The sequence below is a fragment of the Ambystoma mexicanum genome, chromosome 11 (genome assembly GCF_040938575.1).
Source record: "Ambystoma mexicanum isolate Mex_15411 chromosome 11, UKY_AmexF1_1, whole genome shotgun sequence".
In the NCBI taxonomy this organism is placed as follows: Eukaryota; Metazoa; Chordata; class Amphibia; order Caudata; family Ambystomatidae; genus Ambystoma; species Ambystoma mexicanum.
Window position 1 is genome coordinate 597779135 of NC_090934.1, and position 19614 is coordinate 597798748.

A 19614-nucleotide genomic window follows, 5' to 3' on the forward strand; every position below is an offset into this window, starting at 1 on the left:
CGTGAAGTTTGTCGTTTACTGTTGCCAGTTGACTGGCCCAGTAGTAAGATTGCAGTCGACGGGTGGGGCAGGGGGGGGGAGTGGGGGGGGGCGGGGGGTAGTCCAATTTCGCCCTCCCATATGGACCTTTGTAGGGTATTGAGTGCTAAACGCGGGTGACCCCCTTTCCATAATAATTGCCTGAGTGTCCGGTCTATTTTCTGGAATTCACTGGGTGCTATGGATAATGGGGCATTTTGTAATATGTAGAGAAAACGGGTGAGGGCTATCATTTTAAAAAGCGCAGCACGTCCCAGTAGAGTTAGGGGCAGGGACATCCAGTGGCGGACGTCTTCTTTGAACCTCATTGACACTGGGTGTAAGTTTTTGGCTACATAATCCGAAAGGTTATTCGTAATTTGTATGCCCAGGTATTTAAATTGATCTCTCACAGCGCGGAAAGGGCATTCATCTGGCACTGTTTTCTGCATGCTTCAGCGGGAATAGGATGGATTTTGACCAGTTGACACGAAGACCGCTAAACAAGCTATATCTGTTTAATAGTTGCATCATAATGGGGCAGGCTTCCTGTGGGTTCCTTAAATACACCAACAGGTCGTCTGCATATAAGGACACTTTGTCCTCCCAGTCGTCTGACCATTTGGAATCTTGAATGGTCGTTTCATTGTTTTAAGTCATTCTTGCCAGACATGGTTGAGGATGGGAACTCAGACCATTGCTTTTCTCCTCTTACACATATGGTCAAATAAAAAGCATTCCTTCTCATCCTCAGAAGCAGAACTCCTTGCACGCCCTCATGACCGTAGAATGGAACCCTGCGATGTTGTCAGGGCGAGATGGCTTTGCAGATTTCTCGTCCGGTGGAAACTCTTGTGGTAAATCTGTGCCCCAATCATCGTCCCTCCTCGGAGTGGTTGACGAGGATGTAGTGTTGCAGGGTTCATCCACGTCTGTTAGTTCCCCTTCTTTCGGCACCAACCAGGTTGTTGGTGAAACGGTACGGCTCCTTTTGCGTGATGGAGAGATTAGGGTTGGTGACACTCCTGCCCCTGTGTATTGGTCGAAGCACCAGGGATGTTTGTGGGGAGGGGCACAGAGAAATTGACCTGGATTTCGAGGCTACATCTCCTGAGGCAGTTTCTGTCTTCCTGTCGATGGGGCGGTCGTAGACTGGCCCTCCTCCTGTGGTTTCTTGGGACCCGGGGGTGTGTCTTTCCCCGCTGCCGATGTCGTAGGCCGAGGTGACAGGGCTGTGGTTGTGTGGTCTTTATTTAAGGCCTGTTTCGCCAACGAGTCCGCTTTATGGCATGTCATAGAGGAGCCAGTTTTGTGGAGTGTCGTGGACGAGCTGGATTTGTGAGATGTCGGCGAGGGCGTTTTATGTGGCTTTGTCGAAGGGTCAGGCACCCGATGCTTTGTCGCCAGGCCGACTTGCCACTCCTTCTCGGGGGTTGGGGTGCTTGTGCGCCTTGGCAGGCCCTGTTCAGTTGATAATGCCTTGCCCCCTCTCTCACTGACCTTGATTTATGTTTGTGTTTAAGTTCTGGCGTTAATTTGCCGCCTTCTGTTGCTGACCTCCGCTCCGGTGACGACTGGCTTTCTACAGGCGGCAACGATGATGGCCCCACCCCCTTTGTTATTCTGACTGCTCGTAGCGTGCTTGTCTTCTTCACCGACCGTTCTTCCGATCTGGCCCTTTCCCCTCGACAACAGTCGTTTCCCCGCTGGAGCTGCCAGGCTATTGGTCGACTCGCCATCAGAGGGGTATTCAGGTTAGTTCCCCTCGTTCAGCCAGCAGACAAGCCTTCCATTTCCATCTTTGAGAGTCTTGGAGCTAAGGCCTCGACAGAGTCCAGCTTTCAATAGTGTGGCGGTGGAGGTAAAGCCAGTATATGCAATCTGAGTGCTTATCCCCCCCCCACCCTCATACACATTTTTTTAGTCCACAAGTGGCACAGGGCTTAAAAAGGGGTCTCCTTTTGCCCACCATCCCCAGAAAAATTCCACACCTTGAACAGTGTACTTAATCTTGTATAGAGAAAGTGCTTTTCTTTTTAAATTGTTATTGTGAAGATTTGAACCTAAAACCTCTGACTGTGGAAAACCAGAGGATTCCCTCAGCTGAACACGTGGTTAGAACCGGAGGGGAAGAGGAGTGTCTACTCTAGGGCTACTCGAGGTACCATGGGTGGGGACCAAAACACCCATAACAAGGGCGTTAGGGTACAAAAGTTAGGTTCTTCTTGTCTTGGGCAAGGGGAATCAAAATGTTACCAAGGATTCCTAGGCCGAGGAATATTCACAGCATGTGAATCTATGAAGGATTCAACGCTGGTGAAGGGAGCCGAAACCTTCCAGAAGCTCTGCTCACTATCCGACTATTGGTCCAGGAACCACCCTGGACCTGTGGATAGGAACAGGCACAAATTGTTTTTATGGCCTCCACAGCTGCAATGTTTAGTAAGCTAGCAAGAGGTCAGCTCCAATCAGTGGGGAGGCAGATATGAAGGGAGTATTATGCGCAAGGTACTACTCTTCAAGATAAGTTATATTTCAGGCCAATCAAAGTTGCACATAGACGGTGTGGTATTCATTCTCTCTGCAAGACTAGTACATAATTATTTCCAGCCGGTGGAAAGAGCCACGATGGTAAGCCTAGAGCCAGAGTTTGAACAGAATTGCACTGTTTTAGTCCTTTATATGTGTGATAAGATTATAGAATTGTTGCCACAGGTACAAACAAAACATGAAAAAGGGAGTTGCATATATTGGACGCTATTTTCAATAAAGAGAAACACACATTTCTGGTAGCACTCACGTAAGCCACCTTGTGCACCCTCTCATATATAGTAGATTTACTCATAGTGCTAAAGTAAAACCATGGGCAACCACCGCCTTGAGTTTGATACTGTTCTCCGGACAGGTGTGCTATGTTGTAGGCGTAGGAAAACCGGGAACACTATAAATCTTAGCGACTCCAGACCCCATGAAGTTTTAAAATGATCAAATGTTCTATCCTGCCGTTTTACTGGATTTCGTTTATGAAGCCAATGAGTTAGATGAAGAAATTAATACCAAAATGAACACTGAAATGTATATAATTAAAGATATGGCCACATAGGCCTGGTTGCCATGAAACCTCCTCTTGTAACAGTATGAGGGACCAGTTCGGAAGGATTGCAATATTATAAAGTTTTCCTATTATCTTGCCAAAGTTGATTGCACTAAAAAGCAAAAGGCCATATTATCTTGCTCAAAGTTGCTTGTACTAAAAACTAAAAAGCCGTATTATCTTGCTCAAAGTTGATTGCACTAAAAAGCATAAGGCCAGAGTGATGGAGAAAAAATGCAAAACAAATTGATTTAAAAAAAAAAAAAAAAAAAATAAAACGCAACACCTAAATGGATATAAAGTTCAGGCCACACACCATAGCGTCATCATGTTAGCAGCAAAACCCTTAAGATAATCCCCCCCCCTCATACCTAGCGGACTTTGTGGGGGTTCCAATGCTTTGAGATTTGATTTGCCCTAGCTAGTTTTACAGTGGCCTCTTGCGTGACGGAAAGGACTGGAAAGGTGCTGTTCAGCAACAATTCGTGCCAAGGTATTTTCTGCCCATCTGACTGCGCATTCTGGATTAGTCTGGCATCAACAATGATCTGATCAGAGAGCAAGAATTTTGTCACAATGGCAGGGACGCTAACACCCCTCGTTGGGAAGCGCAAGACTGGAAGTAATCACATGACACAAGGACTGGAAGTGGATATCCGGAAAGGCCTGGAGACTAACGAAAGGATGAATTGTGCTGGCGGGAGGTAGGATGTTTCTGCTGGAAGACTCAGTGATGTTTTCTGGAATGTTGTTAAGTTGTGGCTAGGCGACCTATAAAGTGGGTTGGTTAGGTTACTGTGGTCAGTGTTCCCGACAGATGGACGTTGCAGTGCTTTTTTTGTCTAGTAAGACAGCAATGAAACTGTTTCTCAACATATGAAATTGATGTGTGAGCCTAGTTTAACAGACACGCCCTAAAAGGCAGGAAGGGCTGGTGTTCCTTAGACCTCCCCACCCCCCTGAAAAATGTCAGAAACTTCACCCGGATTTGTATGGCCCACTGTGTGTGCACCTTAATATCGAGCAACTTCAATGCCCGACTCATCAAGCCCATGTAGGAAGCAAATTTGCCATTTAGCCCCAAAGACACCAGTTTCTTTAGCAGCCTCTCTGGAAGGTGCCAAATCCACTTGCACCCTGCATGTCCTGCACTCTCAACACCATCCTGCAATCCCCAAATTATTATTCTGCCCTAGAGAATCCTCCCGATCATCTGTAATTATCAAGCGAAATGTTCAGCAAGGAATCAACCTTTTCTCACAATTCCACACGTGAGTCACTGCTTCGAAACGCAGACCCCCAGGTAACCCGGCATCTTATTGGATGCCAGTACCAGCTCCAAATAGACACCCTGCAGCATATCAGGTGCTGGTGACATTGGAAAGCCTGTTGAATACCAGAGGCCAAGCCTAATAACAGCTTCCGATGATTTAGTACATGGGGGGCTCACGACACAGCTGAACGCTGTCAGAGCAGGCAGTGAGTTTTCCCAGCATCTCCCGGCCAAAGGATTCTGCATCTCTCAATGACAATTTTGCTATAGGTACCCCAGGCACACTGCGGCTCTATAATGGCCCTCACTTTTCTGCACCTTAACACCTATTCAGTGGAATTGCTAGAATATTCCCACAATATCCATAAGCATGCCTGGAGGACAAAATGACACTGCTAGATTGGGATCTCTTACAGTGCTCATGGCTGGACCTAACTGAAGGATTCCGGCTGGAGTCCCTCTCAAAGAGTCTGCTCTGGCTCCACTGACCCCTATTACCACACATCCAGCAGCAGGCTTGTCACTTGGGACATCTACAGCTTTTTCTCCCTTGAGTACAGAGACTCAATTCTGGCAAAAAGTCTCAATTATTTCTGTCATGATGGACAGACACCACATACAACAGTCATGGATGTCTGACTTACATTATCCTCAAACACTTGCCACAGGCCTTTTAAATCACAAGCCCTTTTCAAACTAATTTTAGTAAATGGCACCATTTATATCTAGTGTGGCACCACTTTGTGGTGCCATGGGTGTGATTAATGCACCCAGCGCTTTGTGGGCATGGTTTTTAAGGTCCAAGCCCGGCTGATGGTAATTTCAAAGATGAAGCAAGTGCAAGAGAAAATATCAATTGGAGGCATGGATGTCCGATACCCCTAACAATTAGCACCTTCAATGAAGTGCCCAAAAAAGGTGAAGCTTATGTACTTCTAGCTCTTGGGGGGTTGATGCATTTAAGTGCAGAGTTAGAAAGTATGTAAAAGTGTTTATATTCCAACTGCTGGACAAGCCAGCTTTAATGTGGCATGATACTTCTTGAGACAACTGAGGTGGGTTGTGATTGTGAAAAACAACCGTGGGGGTGGATTGTGGAAGGCAGCCCTATTATGGTGGACAGGGAGACACTGAGAATAGCCAAACCTAATCAAGGTAAAGTAGGAGAGCGGTAAGACTTGGTCTCAGAAGGGCTGCAAGTGGTCTAGGGCTACAATGAGACCACTCAGACCACCACCAATAATTCCAATTAGGTAGCGCAGTAGAGGGCTGGACTGACCAGCTTTCTCCTACACCTCAGCTGCAGCCGTCGCCGTTCAGAGCGCATCCTTGGAACTCTGCGGATCATCAGGTTGTCTACATGCTCCATCCTTTCTGACCAAAGAGAAGTGCAGTTTGCTCCTTTGTTCGCACCACAAGGATCGCCTGTTGCCGCCTGATCATGGCAACTCCTGCTGTAAACCATCTTTATCGTGTCCTAGAGGTCCGCTGTCCCGTGGAAGTCTGAATCCTATCGTGCCATGGGTGTCCAGCTGTCCAGTCTTCAGAACCGTGTCACTAGAGCCTGGAACCATGGACTAGCCAGAATAAAACCCTGATTCTGAAAGTGACCTCTGTACCTCCCTCCACCGGACACAGCACAGAAGTAGGCCCAGTGGACCCAGCCCCGGGCTTCCCATGGAGCAGTGAGATTGGGAGAGAACCTTTTAAGAACTCAACATCCCTTTTCATTAATCTTCTGGAACATATATTCTCAAACTGTGGAACTTGAGAATTTTGGGCACAAGTACCAGGGACCTTGTCTTAGGTTTTGTGTTCTCTCCAATGTACTTATCTCTCTAAACTGGTTCCACAATACTGTTCTATTTTTCTCATTTGCTTTACTATACACAGTTACTGATAGTATTGATCATGACTCTAGGCACTATTGCATAACTGTTTCTAAAGGTAAAGTGTTGCTGTTATGTTAGTAGAACCTCCCCAATGGTGAATATGCATATGATAATAGATGTGTGATAATACTTACCAGATGTTTTCATTGCTTAGAGTGCATCTTGAAGGCCTAACAAACAAGTGTTAGGGAGAATGTTAATTTCTTGTGCCAATTCCCCACACCCCAGAGATCCCCACCACCTTTGCTGGACTTCTGGGATTTTGTGCTTTATTCTACTGAATGAGTGGGACTTTTTACCACTCACTCATTTTCCTCCGATATAGGAACCCCATTCTTCTCCTACTATAATTCTTTTGACTTTTAATGGAGTTATGCTTTGATTCAAGTATTTCCCTACAGGCATCTCCAATTATTGCAGCACACAGCTCCCTATGGGACTCCCTTTTTATTTCATATTACTTTTTCATGAGAACTACTGTTCTCAAGGATAGTAGGATACTTTTATCTTGCTTACCTTTCTTTTTGTGGGATCAGCACGCCCCACCTTATGTGGAGTGCTGAGGGGGCTACACTAACTCCTTTCCCAAAGCTGGAGGCGATCGCTTCGAGGTCCGCCCAAACTTGGGATTGGGCGGGGCGGTAATAGCGTTAGCGCCGCATTTTTACCACTCTGCCCAACCCGCAATGATGCCCATAGTCTGGTTGGTATGTATTCTGACAAGCCACGCTTCATGGTATGGGGGTTTGCAGACAGGTAAAATACATATTCATTCAGCACTGGGCTGCAGTCAGGTCAGGTAGGATGCAATCATGTGGGGAAACATATTCATTATTCTAGTGCAGATCAGTCAGGTAGGTAGCTGACAAGTGCTACATATTGAGCATTAGACTTCAGGTTAGGTAGCCCGTGTGCATCCGGGCGCTGGTTACATTATAAGAGGTTATGGATATAGAAATAAACGCAGCATAAAGCCCATTAGGTGGATTACATAGAGGGTTACATGCGCAGCATACAGGGGCTATGGCACATTAAGTTGGTTTTATACATAGTTACGTGCGCAGCATAAAGCTGCCAGGTCACATCAGGTGAGTTAAATAGTCACATCAGGTGGGTTGCATACATGCGCAGGATTACATGCGCAGCATAAAGCTGCTAGGTCGGTAGGTTATTACTGTTTCATGAGAACTACTGATCTCAAGGATACCAGTATACTTTTATCTTATCTTGTTTTTTTGTGGCATTAGCACACCCCAACCTATGTGGAGCGCTGAGGGGCAACACTAATTCCTTTCCCACTGCTCCTGTAACTTTTATAATTGCAGTAACAGACATACCTAAATGGATGGTGGCAGTGGATACATTTTTCTACCATGTTTGTGTTAGTTAGTCACAGGCTGTTTTCACAGCTGCAGTAGAGCACTCATGGGTGACCATTTGCCCAAAATTGACAAGTCTCCCCTTATCGCCATTTTTCATTTGTGTGTTCCTTCTTGGCCTTTCTTCTACCATTCCAGGTGGGGGTGGGTCCTCTGAGTTTTACCTTTGGCAGGACCCTTTTGTGAAGCCCTTCAAGGCTCCAGTGTCTGCTGAAGCAGGAACTGAGGGCGGAGCTCGAAACATCTCTGGCCTTTGTCTGAGGTTACCCGGCTGGAACCAGTTTGAACTGTACGGCTGATTGTCCTGCAAGGACAGCCACCTCCAGGTGATTGGCAGGTCCATAGGACTGAATGAATGGGTTCCTGCATAAAAGACAAGGCTTTTAGGACAGAAGGCTAACTCGACCACTGGAACTGAATCTCTGAAGATGACGACGACCAGAGATGCCTGCACTACTCCAGTAACCGCAGAAGCACTGTTGAAGTACAGTTGCTGTACTGACCCTGTTTTTGAATCGACTGGGAAGCATCACCAAGGTCGACTTCCTCCTCTTGCCTGGTGGCCATAACCAGCCTTAAGGCACTCAATTAGAGCCGCCCCCCGACGTCCTGCGACCTTCCTGGGCTGTAGAACCCCAATATCCAAGGTACCTTGACCACCTTGAAATGCACTGCTTTGCCGTATCTCGCTGGAACTACGATGCCATCCATGTGGGCCTCTAGAAGAAAGAATCCTCTCCTCAGAGTCCCCTCACCAGAGGGTAGGACCGAGAAAAGAAGAAGATTCCAACCGGCAGTGACAGTTAGCTCTTGGTGCTGAGAAAAAGGGGTCAAAACCACGAATCGAAGTAACACAAATTCTTTGCTGGCAAGTCCCTCCCTCGACTACTGCTGTAGGAGCCCATCCAGGGTCCCGCCTTTCGTCACTACAACCAAGGACGAAGAGACCGGGTTTGCAGCCGTCCACCGAGAAGGCACCCAGCTACATCATCTTCAGTCTCAAGGTACTGTGGGGCTCTTGGTAAACTTACCTTAAGCTGTTTGTGTCGCTCCACAGCAATTTAGAATTCCCAATCAAATCGCGGAGTAAAGGACCGCCTTGCCAAAGGCCAGATCCTGCCCCCGGATGGAATCGAGGGAGTAGTGACGTACAAAAAGTATGTACCGGTGCCCAGGTGGCTGCATCACAGATGTTACGAATAGGAACACTCCTCTGCAGGGCAGTAGAGGCAGCCATACCCCTGGTAGAATGGGCCCGTAAACCGACCGGTGGGTCCTTACCCGACAAGCGGTAACACTCTGAGATAGCCAAAATAATCCAGCGAGACAAAGTCTGTTTCGTCACAGCTTGTCCCAAACACTTTCCAACGTAACCAATGAAGAGCTGATCGTCCACTCTGACCCGGGACATGAGTGAAATATAAAAGCTTAATGCTCTCCTAGGATCAAGCCTATGGAGCCTCTCCTCTTCCTTACCAGGATGTGGAGGAGGATAGAATGCCGGAAGAACCACCTTCTGGCCTAAATGAAATTCCGACACCACCTTCGGAAGAAAGGAAGGACGAACTCTAAGGACAACCCTGTCCTTATGAAACACAGCGAAGGGTGGCTTAACTGAAAGTGCCTGTAACTCACTCTGCGAGCGGAAGTGACCGCAACCAAAAATACAGTTTTAAGAGTCAACAGCCTCAAAGGGCAGGAATGCAAAGGCTAAAACGGAGCATGCATCAAAAACTTAAGAACAAGGTTCAAATCCCAACCAAGCACCAGGAAAGGTGACGGAGGGAACACATTAGTGAGCCCTTTCAGAAACTGAGAAATTAAAGGAATTTTAAAATAGGAACACACTTCAGACGAGCGCTTAAATATGAACAGCGCTGCCAGGTACCCTTTAACGGTACCCACTTGCAGGCCCCTGTGGGCCAAAGAAAGCAAAAAAGACAGAACCATAGGGATGTCACATGCAAAAGGATCCACATATTTTACCCTGCACCAGTCGCAGAATTTACGCCAACGGCAATGGTACAGGGACTTTGTTGCCGGCCGTCTGGCCGAGAGCAACACCTCCATCACGTCTTCAGGGAGGTCCCAATCCATATACCTCAACCTTTCAGAAACCAAGCGTAAAGGTTGAGGGATCTGACCTCTGGATGGAGAACCTGACCCCCCCCTCCCGTGAGAGCAGATCGTCTCGGTAGGGAAGACGACGTGGAGGGCAGATGGACAAGTCGAGAAGGTCCGGCTACCACGTCCTCCGGGCCCACGCCGGTGCAATGAGGATCATCCGGGAACCGAACCTCCGTAGTACTTGCGGGATGACGGGGACTGGAGGAAACGCGTATAGCAGTGGGAATGACCACTTGACCACAAACGCGTCTCCTAAGGCTCCTTCTGGCGGAAATTCCCGCGAGCAGAACCTCTTGCCCTTCCGGTTGACACTAGAGGCGAAGAGATCCACTTGAGGGGTCCCCCAAAGGGCGAAGATCTCCAGGAGAATCTCCTGAGCCAGCTCCCACTCGTGAGAGATCGTGCTCTGCCTGCTCAGAGCGTCCGCCGTCACGTTTTCGTCTTCTGCCAGATGAACTGCCGAGATCGAAACTTCCTGCTGGATGGCCCAGAACTCTACCTGCATCGCCTCCCTGCACAGAGGAAGTGACCCTGCCCCCCCTTTTTGTTGAGGTAGTGCATGGCCACCGTGTTGTCCGTCAGGATCAGGACATTCTTTCGTCAAACAGTCGGCAGAAAAGCCTTCAGGGCTAGCCTGACAGCCCTCAGCTCCAACAGATTGATATGGAGTTTGGACTCCGACGGAGACCAACGACCGCTGTCAAACTCGTTGGCATGAGCTCCCCATCCCGTGAGGGATGCGTCCCTCATGATTGTCACCTCCGGCCAGGGCAGCCAAAATGGAGCCCCCCTCATCAGATGGCCTTCGACGGCCCACCACAGAAGGTCCTGGGTGACCGAAGACGGCACCTGAACAGGGTGGGACATCCTGCCGGAGGACTGAGACCACTGGAGCTTGAGTGCCCATTGCAAAGATCTCATCCGCAACCTGGCCTCTGGCACCAGAAGAATGCAGGATGCCATGAGGCCGAGCAGTCTCAAGAACTCGATTGCTGGGAGAGTCTGGGCAAGTTGAAACTTGTGCACCATCTGCTGAATGTGATGAGCCCTCACCTGGGGAGGAAAACACTGCCTCAGGGATGTGTCGAGCACTGCTCCGATGTACTGGAGCCTCTGAGTTGGTATCAAATGGGACTTCAAGTTGAGGGAGAAGCCAAGCTTGTGGAGGGAGCGGCAGGTGACCGACAGATGATCCAGGACTTGCTCGGGAGAGCGTGCCCTGATCAACCAATCGTCCAGGGAGGGGTAGATGTGAATGCCCCCTTTCCTGAGATGCTCTGCCACCACCACCACCATGAGCTTGGTGAAGACCCTCGGGGCAGAGGTCAATCCGAACGGCAGGACCCGAAACTGAAAGTGCGAGTCACCAACCGCAAACCTCAGGTACTTCTTGTGCTTTGGATGGATCGGCACATGAAAATAAGCGTCCTTGAGGTCGAGAGACACCAACCAGTGCTGAAGTTGAAGGGCCTGGAGGACGAGAGAGAGTAACCCTCTTGAACTTGTCCTTCCTGAGGTGTTTGTTCAAACCGCGCAAGTCCATGATGGGTCTCAATCCCCCGTCTTTCTTGGAAATCAAAAAATAAGGGGAATACCATCCCTTGTTCCTCTCCGCTACAGGCACCAGTTCTATGGCGCCTTTCTCCAGCAGGCATTGAATTTCCTGCGCAAGGAGCGTATCCGGACTCTTCAAAGAGAGATTCGCTGGTGGATTGTCTTGAGGCCTCTGCCGGAAAGGAAGACAGTAGCCGTGGGTTATGATCTCCAGGACCCACACATCTGAAGTAATGGCGTGCCACTCTGCAAGATACTGCGCCAGCCTCCCCCCCCCCCCCCCCCAACCGGCGAACCATGGGACGTGGCCTCATGACTGAGCTGAAGCGGCTGCAGCGTTGCCCGAGGGCAAAGAGGCAACAGCCCAAGTGGCCTTAGCACCTCGAGTACCCTGTTTTCCACCTCTGGCACTCCTACGGTGGCCCCTTTGACTGGCAGCTCCTCTCGCTTTACCAAAGGGTGAGTAATAACTAAAAGGAACCACCCCTCCACTGCTGTCCCCTAGGACGAAAAGGCGGAGATTGTCGAACTGCAGCGCCCAACGACTTTGCTGCAGCTTTGGAGGTCTGCAACCTCTCAAGGCTCTCGTCAGCCTTGCTGCCAAAAAGATGTTCCCCATCAAAGGGCATGTTGAGGAGCCTGGCCTGCACATCAGGAGCAAACCCCGACTTCCGCAACCACGCAAACCTGCGTATCACAGTGCTCGCCGCCATGGACCGGCTGACACAATCTGCCATGTCCAAACCCGACTGAACAGACTCACACATAGCATCCTTGCCATCCTGAACCATGGCAAGGAAACCATCCCGTTCATCCCCTTCGGGAATATGTTCAGCCGCCAAGGAAACAGTTCCACAGCATGTGCGTGAAACGAGACAAGGCACAAATTGAGTTGGCCGCCTGAAGCGCCATATCCCCTGCAGAAAACACTTTCTTCGCCCAGCCGTCAAAGCGCTTGTCGTCCCTATCAGGAGGGATGGTAGGGTACGACGCCTGCTTTGCCGGGGCCGTAGCCGCCTGCACCACCAAACTCTCCGGAGTAGGGTGCTTGGACAAGTAGAAGGGGTCACTACTGGCTGGGCAGTATTTTCGTGACAAAGACTTGCTCACTGCCGGGAGACTCTCCGAAGCAGTCCACGCCGCTGCCACCCTTCTTTGCAGAGCCATATGGAATGGCCATACGGGGTCAGTTGGTGGACCAATGTCGAGGATATCCGTAAGGTCATCCTTAACAAACTCCCCTGGGGGAGCAGACCATCATAAGTACTCGGAGACCCGTGACATAAGTCGCTGGTACGAAAAATCGGCATGAGTGCCAGGCTCAGGCCTACAAAACTCCACCTCCGGAGAGGTGTCCAGCCCACTAGCATCATGCAGGGACTGCCTCAGGTCCTAAACTGGCTATGGCCCGAGAGAATCTCGTCAGGCACCATGCCATCATCAGAGCCCTCATGCACCTCTGAAATGAATTCCAGATGGCGGTAAGAAGGCACAGAACTGGAACCAAAGCCATTTGACCTTGGCCAGACCCTTCCTAGGTGGTTCCCCCGAGCCATGGGGTACCCCCTTCGACAAAGCTCCGAAAGGCGTTGAAGGAGTCGAGTGAATCGGCGCTGACGTCGAGAGAATCGGCGTCGATGACAGACGCGGCGTCAAAAGCATCGACACAGGCCTCGAAGGCGGAGCCCCGAGCGTGTCCCTCGACATCCTGGACGCCGTCGACGAATTCCTCGGAGGCAGAGCCTTGAGAGAGTCCGTCGACAACCTCGGCGCCACAGGCGTCGATGTCTTCCTTGAAGACTTCACAGGTTCACGCGGTCTCGAGCGCGTCGAGGAACGGGATCTGGACCGGGCATGCAGAGAACGATTACCCTTGTCCGAGCGGGACCTTTCCCGCGAATCGCGACGACCACCCGAGCCCAAAGGCGTGCGAGCGGCGTCTCTCGGCTGATCACGACCGACCCCACTCGGAGCCGCGGACGGACCAGTGCCCTGCGATTCGAGAATCGCCAACATTTTCTTCCCCAAGGATGCCCATTCCTGCGGTGTTGCATGCTTGGTGGGGTAAGCGACCCGCCGACGGGCGGAGTCCTCGGATGAGGACGGGGAAGGCGACCGATGATGGCGCTTCCGGGAGTGTCTCGAAGAGGCAGAGGAGTGACGAGACCGACTCCGGGACCGAGACCCACAGGACTTCCGACGACGCGGAGTCGCCCCTCGAGTCGTCCGTCGAAAGCCACGCAGACCTCGACTTCCGGGGCTTGGACACCTTACCGACCCACAACTTCTTCTTGCACTCCCGCAAGGCTTTCGACGTGAGCGACTGGCAGTCGACAGTCATCCATGTCATGGGCCTCCCCGAGGCACCAGAGGCAGGCGTTGTGCGAGTCCGTGACCGACATCTGGGACCCACAGTCCCCGCACTTCTTAAAGCCCGGACGCGGTGTGGAAGACGAGAGAGACATCTGCACGATGAAATCGTACACAAACAGGTTCGAAGAACCGAGATGAACAACAGAAACTCCAAAGAGTCGAGGCGTACCGAGATTAACAAAGCGAACACGTTCGCGGAAAAAACAGAACTGAGCCTACGGGTGTCGTGCGTCCTACTTATCACATCGGGTGACGTCGGCCGTCGGAGGTCATCGAGGACGGCGCATCGACGCAGGAGCCGAAAATTTTCCGAAGCAGCACAGCTGTGGTTATTACTGTCATAGATATGGAATACGTTGGAGGACCCAATCCCCTCGAAACATACGTTTCATGTTGCTAGTATAAACAATATTCCTTTAGTTTATAACTACCTTGTCTATATATAAAATAAATTACTATTTTTTTATATAAATACAAGTGTGTAATTGTTTCTTTTGGTCTATGTACTTTCTGATTTCTGTGTACTGATTTACAACTCACATTCTTCCTCCTAAGAGCCTGGCTGCTCTGCCACAGTACCAACCTTGGGTAGTACAGGCCTATATTATTATTAAGTTGGGGCCCTAAAACCAAGGGATAAGTCTTGTAGAGTCCAATCCCAAATTGACTTTAAAACAAACATACCTAACAGGAAGTATATACTCTTCGGTCTAACTGGAATTGTAGGAACGCTTTGCGTGCGCTTCATTGTAGCCCTCAACCAGTCTCGCACTGCTCCCGAGTCTAAGCCTTAATGCTCTGCTACTCTACCTTTGCTAGGTTTGGCTAGACATCAGTGTCTTCCCTGTTCACCATAATAAACTGGCCTCTTTGAATCCACCCCTAGGGTTGATTCTGAAAATCCATCGAAACATTTAGCAGGGAGGATGAACTTGGGGTGCCAAGAAGGGGCGGGGGACATGGGTTTGGGGGAGGAGGAAAGTTGTACAGGAGCAATAGAAAGATTGATGATGCCACATTTAAATCCCTTTTTCAAGATATACCAGTGAAATAGTTGCTGGAGACGCATAGACAAAAGGCAGAGGTGGAGCATAGTATACGCTAATTGCAATATGGGAAGACGCCCTGTTTGAGTGGCCTTCAAAATGGAATTGTAGAAAATGAAGGGAAAGGGGATAAGCAAACATCTTCAGAGCACGTTTACATTCAGCAGGGATGAGGGGAATATTAGAAAGGCAATAGTGGAAATTCACAAGAAGGAGAAGGATAGGTATTGCCGCAAGTACTACTGACCCATCTCTATCAATATTTTTGCTGGAATTTTAATTACCTCATTTAACAAACCAGCTACCAACTATTCCCCTAGCTGATCCACCTTGATCATAGGAACCCGACCCTGACAAACCAGACAAAAACCAAAAAGGAGAAACACTGACATCAACCCCACAACCTACCGCCAAATAACACAGAAATTCCAAGAAAACTAATAGGACCACGAGAAAGAAAATGGGAGCGAGAACAAACCCAACTGAACACCACCACAGATCCACAACTGCAAACACACCCCCATCAACAAAATCAAACAACTACCACAGACAGAAGAGAAAAGTCCCTATACCCAACACCATACCTCGCAAACACTCACCCGAACGAACCAACATGACGAACAAATCAAAGACCAACAGACCACCACCGTAGCGAGAGAACTAAGGCCTGCGAGACCACCACTAGATTGTCCCATTGTCCGCTGGCCTGACAACACTGGCTGTTGTGCCACTCTTGCATTGGGCACATGCGCAGGCGCGCGTGAGGTACCAAATAAATACATGACGCCATCATTCCTAGTAAGCGCATTGCTTTAAGTACCGTCACCTCTCGACTGGCCACATATTGAGGGATTTGTAACAGCATGTTTTGGACCCTCTCGTTGGATGGGAAGACAAGGCTGTCCTTTGTTCGAATTAGAGCCCCTACGAATTGTTTGATCTGGCTGGGGTCTAAGCTGGACATCTTCTCGTTGATGGAGAAGCCCAGTTGAAATAAAAGGTCTACAGTCTTTTGGGTATTTGAAAAGCATGTTTCGTAAGAATCCCCTGTTATGAGCCAATCGCCGAGGTAAAAGTATACCGGGATGGACAACCTGCGCACGTGGGCCGCTGCCACTACCTTCGTGAATACTCTCGGCGAACGGTAGCACTCTGAACTGGTAGTGTTTTCCCTCTATCATGAACCTGAGGTATTTCCTGTGCGCTGGCAACATTAAAATATGAAAGTATGCATCTTTCATGTCCAGTGTTGTCATGTAATCTCCCTGTGAAAGCAGGGGGATTACCTACTGTAGAGTCACCATACAAAACTTTTGAGGTTTGACAAATGTGTTTGCTTGGCGCAGTTCTAGTACAGGGCGCATGTTTAAGTCCTTTTTGGGTACAAGGACGTACATTGAATAAATACCTTCCATTACCTGGGATAGAGGCACAACCTCTATAGCTCCTTTTTCTAGTAGTTGGTCCACTTCTTGAAGAAGGATGGCGAGGTGTTCTGGCGACATGCGTCGTCCCCTTGGGGGTCTGTATGTAGGGGAACTGTTGAATTCTATACAGTAACCGCAGGCTATGGTTGATAGTACCCAGCGGTCTGATGTTATACCTTCCCATGCTGGAAGAAAGGATGTTAACCGGCCCCGACCGGCGAAGCATGGGAGGGGACCCGAATCTTTGAGTCATTTGGTGTTGGTGGCTTGGGAACCTCTAGGGGTGGGACCCCGACCTCTTCTCTTGCCACAACGTTGTCCTCTTTGGTTATATTGTCCACTGGTGCCTTGGTTAGAGGACCAGTTACCTGCAGAGTATTGCTGCTGGCGTTGGCCTTGAAAAAAGCATTTGCTGCCATAACCACGTTTGTTGGGAGGCTTTGAAATTTGGTCTAGTGTTTTGATTGTGTCAAATTCTTTCTTTGTGGTCTCTAGTGCCTCATCCACCGCCTTACCAAAGAGGTTTGCATCTTCTATAGGTTTGTTAATTAGAGATGCTTGTGTTTCAGGTTTAAAGCCTGAATTACATAGCCATACATGGCGTTGTAGGAGGATTCCTTGGACTAGGGAACGGCCAGCCGTTTCTGCAGCATCCAGGGTATTTTTAATGATGCTTTGGTTGACTAAGGGCCCTTCAGTCACCGTGGCTAGAAGCCGAGTACATAGGGGTTCCGGTACCTCCTCAATGTCCTTATGTAGTTTGCTCCATTGTGCATCTGCGTAACTTGCCAGCAAAGAGTTGTTGTTGGCAATTCTTGCGGAAAAGGCAGCTGAGGCTGTAATCCTCTTTCCTAGGGCATACCATTTTTTACCCTCTTTATCTGGTGGTGCCTCGCTAGTTGACAGCGGGACCCCTGCTCTCTTTCTGGAATTTGTCACCACTAAGGAGTCTGGTACAGAGTGGCCCCTGATGTATAATGGGTCCGATGGAGAAACGTGGGAGTGGATAGTGAAGGCATAATTCATCTCTTTACTGAGGCGAGAAGGGGAATGGTTTGGCTGACAGGGGGTTTCTCCTTAATGATCTTTTCTACAAAGTCGATGTCAGGAGAAGTTTCCCCGGTCTCGATCTCGAAATGCGCTGCTGCCTTGCGTAGAAGTGCATTAAAGGTAGGTTGATCGTCCATAGGTGATGTATTCCTAATAGGCGAGTCTTTGGGTGGGGACATGTTTAAGGCGTCAGGGTCTGAAAACGCTGATGGGGACTGCCAGGGCTGTGAAGCACCTTCTTCTGGGTCTTCTCCGAAGCCCCCCATCACCCATATCCGGGTTGTCTTCAAAACCTTCCTCCTCTAGGTTTTGTTCCCCTTCATTGCCTAGGAATTCATCATCCTCCTGAAAGTGGGGGTCCTCTCCAGTGAGGTCATAAATCTACATCCTCTTGGGGGGGGGGGGATCAAACAGCCTGGGGTACTTGGCCCTGGGATCCTCCTGAGGTCCCTCTTATTCTCTTGGGTGTTGGAAGGTTCTGAGTCTCCATAAACCTTTCCATTTTGTCCATACAGAACTGGAGTCTCTCTAGGGTTTCGTGAGGTACCCCAGAGCGGACGGGGGGGTGGGGGGGTGGCGGGGGGGCGATGGAGGGAGGGCCTTCCTTTAGAAAACGCTTTGACCTATCCCATAACGTCGAAGAGAGGTTCCCCTCGCCTTCTGAAAAGCCTTCTGGTAGGCTAGGAGTCCCTCTCGACGGAGGTGGGCGGTTCCTGCCTTCCTTCTGACCTTTTCGGCATCTCCCGGGCTTTATGAGCAGTCATCGACGTTTCTTTCGCCGTCCGTCTCTGGCTATCGGTGGAAATCTGCGCCAGGCTCATGACAACTAAACTGTCCGTCGAGGGTACCTCCGGCGTCGACGTTACAGGCGGCGCTTGCTCTACGCCGACGGGCGCTCTCTGACGGTGCGCGTCGTCTGGCAGTTTAGTGATAGCGCCCTTATCTGGGGGTAGCCCAGTCGCTAGTCGTGTTTGCGAGGGGGGCTTCAGACTCTTACGGTCTGAGGAGGCCGCCGGTAGGACCTGCGTCTCCGTTGGCGCTAATGCCCTCTTCGTCTTCGACGAGGAAGAGCCGTGGGTTGTGCGTTTATGGGAGTGTTTTCTGTGTGCGTCCTTGTCGCCGGGGTGTTCATCCCCATAAGCAGGGCGTGAGCCGAGCTTGTCGGGGCCGGGGACAGACTAGGAGCGTGAACGCTCCTTAGAGAGGTCTATGACTTCCGAAACGGACGTCGGGTTTTCACATTCCTCGTCACTTTCGGCGGCGGGTGATGAATCAGACCTAGACATGGCGTAGGCTGCCCACCTTTTGACCCTACAGTCTTTTAAAGTCTTCGATTTAAGGAGCTGACAGGCCACACAGCCGTCTTTTTTATGGTCGAGGGGCAAGCAAGGGTTACACCTTTTATGCTGGTCTTTCCAAGTAAACTTGCCTTTGCAACGCGGGCAAAACCTAAAGGGTGTCCGCTCCATAGCTGAGGAACCGATTGCATGTGACAACAAGCCCGAAGGAAAGGGAGGGGAAAGGCATTCTCAAAGAGAAACAATAAATGTCCCACGATCCCACTCTCCCTACTGTATTTGGCCGTCGAGGCCAGGCCACCGCCGTCTGAGATCTTGATCGGCGGTGAACAGCTTCGCAGCTACGACGTCGAAAGAGGGATGCAAGTAATAATATAAGTTAAGGACGACCAAAGGTCGAAAAAGTTTTTTGCAATGTCTCTCGAGGAGCTCTGCGTACAGGCGACCAATATCTGGGCGGAAAAAAACAATCTGAGGGACCTCGATGCGTGAGGGATTGTGGGTACACTGCACGTCACTATAGGGATAGTGTTACAGACACGCCTTGTCGACGTCCCCTTTTCGACTACGAAAAAGAAAATGCAATACTGCGCAGTGACCACTGGATGTCGGACTGTGCACAGCATGTGATTCTAAGCAGATTAACAAACATCAGAAAAAAAAATATATATCTCCCTAGTCAAACCCCACCCTTTCTTCTTGATTGGGATGTAACACATGTAACACTACCCCAATACGGCATTCGACACAAAATTACCACACTGGGCTCCACGGATTACAGGCCTAAAACAAACTGGCTGTATATCCCTCTAGTGGCACAAGCCTGATATGTTGATGACTGTGCTACCACTGGTCTGGTAAAAGGACTGACCGGACATACCGAGCTACAACTGGACTGCACATACAATGGCCGACACCTAACCAACCACTCCTTGCCTTCCAAAGAGCACACTAACAGGGTGTGTCGTTTTCTCATTTCTTTTCCCTGCTCTCCATTTTGCCCTATTTAACACAGTGTACCATTTAGGCCTTGAAGATTGCAATGTGTGGGGGAGTTGAACATCCACAAACCTTTCAGAGCAA

The 19614-nt window shown here is 49.7% G+C and overlaps 1 protein-coding gene across 2 annotated transcripts in view; it reads right to left on the reverse strand.

The window, feature by feature from the left end:
- The window catches only part of E2F8 (E2F transcription factor 8), a 490718-nt gene that overhangs the window by 56329 nt on the left and 414775 nt on the right, over positions 1 to 19614 (reverse strand). The window lies entirely within an intron of this gene.